The sequence below is a fragment of the Copadichromis virginalis genome, linkage group LG12 (genome assembly GCF_057382275.1).
Source record: "Copadichromis virginalis isolate Kocher_CV1m ecotype Utaka linkage group LG12, C_Virginalis_male_GT1.1, whole genome shotgun sequence".
Classification (NCBI taxonomy): domain Eukaryota; kingdom Metazoa; phylum Chordata; class Actinopteri; order Cichliformes; family Cichlidae; genus Copadichromis; species Copadichromis virginalis.
The window spans coordinates 2882327-2886968 of NC_140629.1; the positions used below are offsets into that span (position 1 = coordinate 2882327).

A 4642-nucleotide genomic window follows, 5' to 3' on the forward strand; every position below is an offset into this window, starting at 1 on the left:
ACCTCCTCCGCGTGGCCCGGGTGGTGGACGGCGGTCCTGTCTATTCGGTCCGGCAGCTGCTGGATGTGCGCCGTCGTGGCCGTGGTTTCCAGTTTCTGGTGGACTGGGAGGGGTATGGCCCGGAGGAGCGCTCCTGGGTCTCTAGGACCTTTATTGTGGACCCGGCGCTTATTGTGGATTTTTACAGGAGGCATCCTGACAAGCCTGGAGGACCGCCGGGTGGCGTTCCTTGAGGGGGGGGGATACTGTTAGGAGGTGGTGGGTAGGTGTATTGTTGTTGTTTGGGTTTTGTTTTCCTTTTCGTTATAGGTAGGCGAGGCGGGGCTTGATGGCATTCCGACACACCTGCGACGCATCGGACGTCATCAGTGAGCGCTTTTAGGGAGCAGAGTCACGGACGTCTGGTGTCGGAGTATTGTCGCTGTCACAAGTGGTAACGAGTTAGCACAGGCTGAATCTGTTGATTCTACGCTGTGGAGCTGTATGTTTTAAGGACCCACATTTTGACTGCTTCTCTTTTGTCTTAGCCTGTTCCATTGCCTGCCTGCCTACCTAGGATTTTGTGTTGGCTATTGTGGATCCGCGACGGAGTGCTACGTTCCATCAGGCTGCGGTCACTGCAGCAGCTGTGGTTTGTGTGTCAAGTAAGCTCTCCAACTCTCTCCGTCCACTTGTGTTTAACGTTCGGCTATCAACGGTACGCCGTAAACTCTGTTTTGTTCCTTGTTGTCAGGTAGCTCCGGTGCGTCACCTGCCTACCTGCATACCTCGGCTCCGTCTGATCTCCTCGGTGTTAATCTTCTGGCACATTTTTATCTATCACTGTATATAGCCCCTTCCCTTGTAAATATTCCCTACTCGTGTATATAAACTTGCATCACAAACTATTTGGTGTCCGTGTGTGTTTCTGCCACGTAATCCATCCGTGTCAGTTTACCTAACAGAAATCCACAACCAGTTCCTTGGTCTTTGAAGTGTTGAGTTGCAGGTGGTTTGTGTGACTCCATGTGACAAAGTTCCTCACCGGACTCCTGGACTCCTCTTCCTGGTCATCCCAGATACACCCCATGATGGCCGTGTCATCTGCAAACTTCTGAATGTGGCATAATTCAGAGTTATAGCAGAAGTCAGAGGTGTACAGGGTGAAGAGAAGTGGGGACAGCACAGTTCCCTGTAGTGCTGACCACACCACAGTGTCCGACGTGATGTCCTTCAGCCTGACTTACTGTGGCCTGTCGGTGAGGTAGTCGGAGATCCAAGCGACCAGGCAGGGGTCCACCTGCATCCTGTTTAGTTTCTCCTGAAGCAGACAGGGCCGGATGGTATTAAAGGCACTGGAAAAGTCAAGAAACAGGATCCTGACCGTGCCTTTTCCCTTGTCCAGGTGTGAGTGGGCTCTATGCAGGAGGTACAGGATGGCATCCTCACTCTGACATCCGCCTTGTATGCAAACTGTAGTGGGTCCTGGGCATGTTGTACCTGTGGTCGGAGGAGGATGAGGAAGAGCCGCTCTAGAGTCTTCATAAGATGTGACGTCAGTGCCACCGGTCGGAAGTCATTCAGCTCATTGGGCCGGTTCTTTTTGGGGACCGGGACGATGCAGGATGTCTTCCATAGGGCGGGCACTCTCCCCAGTCGCAGACTGAGGTTGAAGACTCGTTGTAGCGGCTCCCCAAGTTCAGCAGCACACGCCTTTAGCATCCTAGGACACACCTTGTCTGGGCCTGCTGCCTTTCTGGGGCGAAGCTTCCTCAGTTGTCTCCTGACCTGATCCACTATGACACTGGGAGATGATTGGAAGGGGGGGGAGAGAGGCTGTCGTGCTGTTTAGAGAGGGGTTGGAGAAGGAGGAGGGGGGGTGTCATAGTGTCAGGGAGGGGGGGAAGCGAGGGAGGTAGGAGAGTAGGGAGAGGGCTCTGTAGTAAAGGTGGGGGTGAGGGTGGGGGGGTTGTGGGCCGGTCAAACCTGTTGAAGTTGTTGAGTTCGTTTGTCTTCTCCACAGTCCCCCCCACTGTGCTTTTCTTGGTGTTGTGGCCTGTGATGGTTTTCACACCATTCCAGACCTCCCTCATATTGTTCCTCTCCAACTTCTGCTCCACCTTCCTCCTGTAGGTGTCCTTTGCTTCCCTCAGGCAGCGTTTCACCTCCCGCTGTGCTGCTTTCATCTCCTCCTTCACTTTGCTCCTGAAAGCCTTCTTCTTCATGTTGAGGACAGCTTTGACTTCCTGTGTTACCCACGGTTTCTTATTAGGATAACACCGTACCGTCTTAGCAGGGGCGACCGTGTCCACACAAAAGTTGAGGTAGTCCGTCAGACAGTGTGTCGCCCCCTCTATGTCCTCACCATGTGGGCTCAGGAGCACATCCCAGTCTGTGGTGTCATAGCAGTCTCTCAGAGCATCCTCCTTTTCTGGGGTCCATCTCCTGATGGAGCGTGTTGTGACCGGCTGCCTTTGGACGAGGGGTGTGTATTGTGGCTGTAGGTAAACCAGGTTGTGGTCTGACTTCCCTAGTGGGGGGAGGGAGGTGGCTCTGGATGCATCTCTCACATTAGCCTACAGTAGGTCAATTGTCCTGTTGCTCCGTGTGGGACAATTCACAAACTGGTGAAAAGCAGCCAGAGTAGAGTCCAGTGTGGCATGATTAAAGTCTCCAGATATAATAATGAAAGCCTCAGGGTGTTGTGTCTGTAGTCTTGCTGTAACTGTGTGTATTTTCTCACAGGCAGCTGTTGCGTCGGCCCTCGGAGGGATGTAAACACACACACAGATCACATGACTAAACTCCTAGGTAGATAATATGGCCGCAAGCTAACAGCTAGCAGCTCCAGGTCCGAACGACATACAGATACTTTAACGGAGACGTGTCCAGGGTTACAATATCTGTTGTTAACGTAGACAATGAGTCCCCCACCTCTGCTTTTTCCGCTGGCCTGCGTGTCCCTATCGGCTCTCATGGATGTGAATCCACATAGGTCTACGTTAGCCTGCGGCGTTAGCTCGGTTAGCCACGTCTCTGTGAAGATAAACAAACTGCACTCACGGTAGAGTCGGTGGTTGTTCAGAGCGCACAGTTCATCAATCTTATTCTGTAACGAGTTCACGTTGCCCATGATCACTGTCGGATTGATGGTTTGAATCACCTCCAGTGATCCGCTTCCTCGCTCCAGCCTTGCAGCCTCTGTAGCTCCTCTTTAGCTCGACCGGGATATTGTATCTCATGCCGGTCTGTGCCTTTGTGTTAAGTGCCAGCAGCTCCGCTCTTGAGTAGATGAAGGAGCTGGTTCCAGAAGTTTTAAAAAGTGTGTTATCCATAGTATATCTAAGAGGTAGAAAGTAAAGTGACTAAAGGAAGTTAAAAAAAAAAGGTTGAAAGACTAGTCTAAAACAGTTGAAAGTTAAGAAACAAGTTTGGTGTTGCAGAGCTACTTGGAAAGGCTGCCGTCACTCCAGCGCCATCTTGCCATAAGTTGAGCAACTCTAGTCTCGCACTGGCAAAACTAAAGGAACACTTCTTGAAGCTGCATGGAGACGGGGGATACAAGAGCACAACACTTGCTGAATTCAAGGTGAAGAGAGACAGATTCGATGAAAGGCCCACTCTGCCTGCTCTTGGATTTGTACCCGTTAACAACCGATCCTCACAGCATCGTACGAAGTTGCTTACCTGAACGCAAAGTAGGGCAAGCCATACACCATTGGTGAAACACTCGTGAAACCAGCTGCGTTAAAGATGGCGAATCTGATACTCGGAACAGCGGCCGAAGGTAAATTATCCCAAATTCCTCTTTCAAATGACACCATCAGCGAAAGAATAGAAGACATGAGTAAAGACATCTTGGCTCAAGTAGTCGCCGATCTGATTTCAAGCCCGGCAAAATTCAGCCTTCAACCTGATGAGAGCACAGACGCTGCTAATCTAAGCCAGCTTGCTGTTTTTGTGCACTATGAGAAAGATGACGTGATAAAAGAAGATTTTATTTTGCAAGCCTCTTACAACAACAACTAAGGCAGCCGATGTGAAGAAGCTTGTGGATGACTTCTTCAGAGACAACAATCTTTCATTGGATATGGTTGCAGTTTGTACAGATGGAGCTCCAGTCATGCTGGGAAGAAACTCTGGTTTTGGTGTGCTAGTAAAAGCCGATGCACCACACATCATGGTGACGCATTGTATTTTGCACAGGCATGCGTTGGCAACAAAAACCTTGCCTCCAAAAATGGCAGAAGCGTTAAAAACTGTGGTGGAATGTGTGAACTATGTGCGAAATAGTGCTCTGAGGCACCGCATCTTCAGTGAGCTGTGTAAAGAAATGGGCTCTGAATTCGAGGTACTTCTGTACCATTCTAATGTTCTGTGGTTATCCCGGGGACAGGCGCTGAATCGTGTTTTTGCCATGCGTGTGGAATTAGCCCTGTTTTTGCAAGAGCACCAACACTGTCATGCAGATTGCTTCAAAGATCTTGAGTTCATTTTACGGTACATGGCTGATATATTCGCAGCTCTCAATCATCTCAATCAGCAGATGCAGGGTGGTAGAGTCAATGTCATAGAAGCAGAAGAACACCTGAAGGCTTTTCAAAAAAAGCTAGCGTTATGGAAACGACAAACAGAGAACAACTACTTCGCAAACTTCCCCCTT

At 50.1% G+C, this 4642-nt stretch overlaps 1 long non-coding RNA gene across 1 annotated transcript; it reads left to right on the forward strand.

Annotated features, from left to right (window-relative positions):
• The first annotated feature begins 241 nt into the window (after positions 1-241).
• On the forward strand, positions 242-871 carry LOC146696277 (uncharacterized). Its single transcript, XR_014923219.1, has 3 exons — positions 242-433; positions 528-644; positions 734-871. It is a non-coding gene; the product is annotated as an uncharacterized LOC146696277 (long non-coding RNA).
• The last annotated feature ends 3771 nt before the right edge of the window (positions 872-4642 follow it).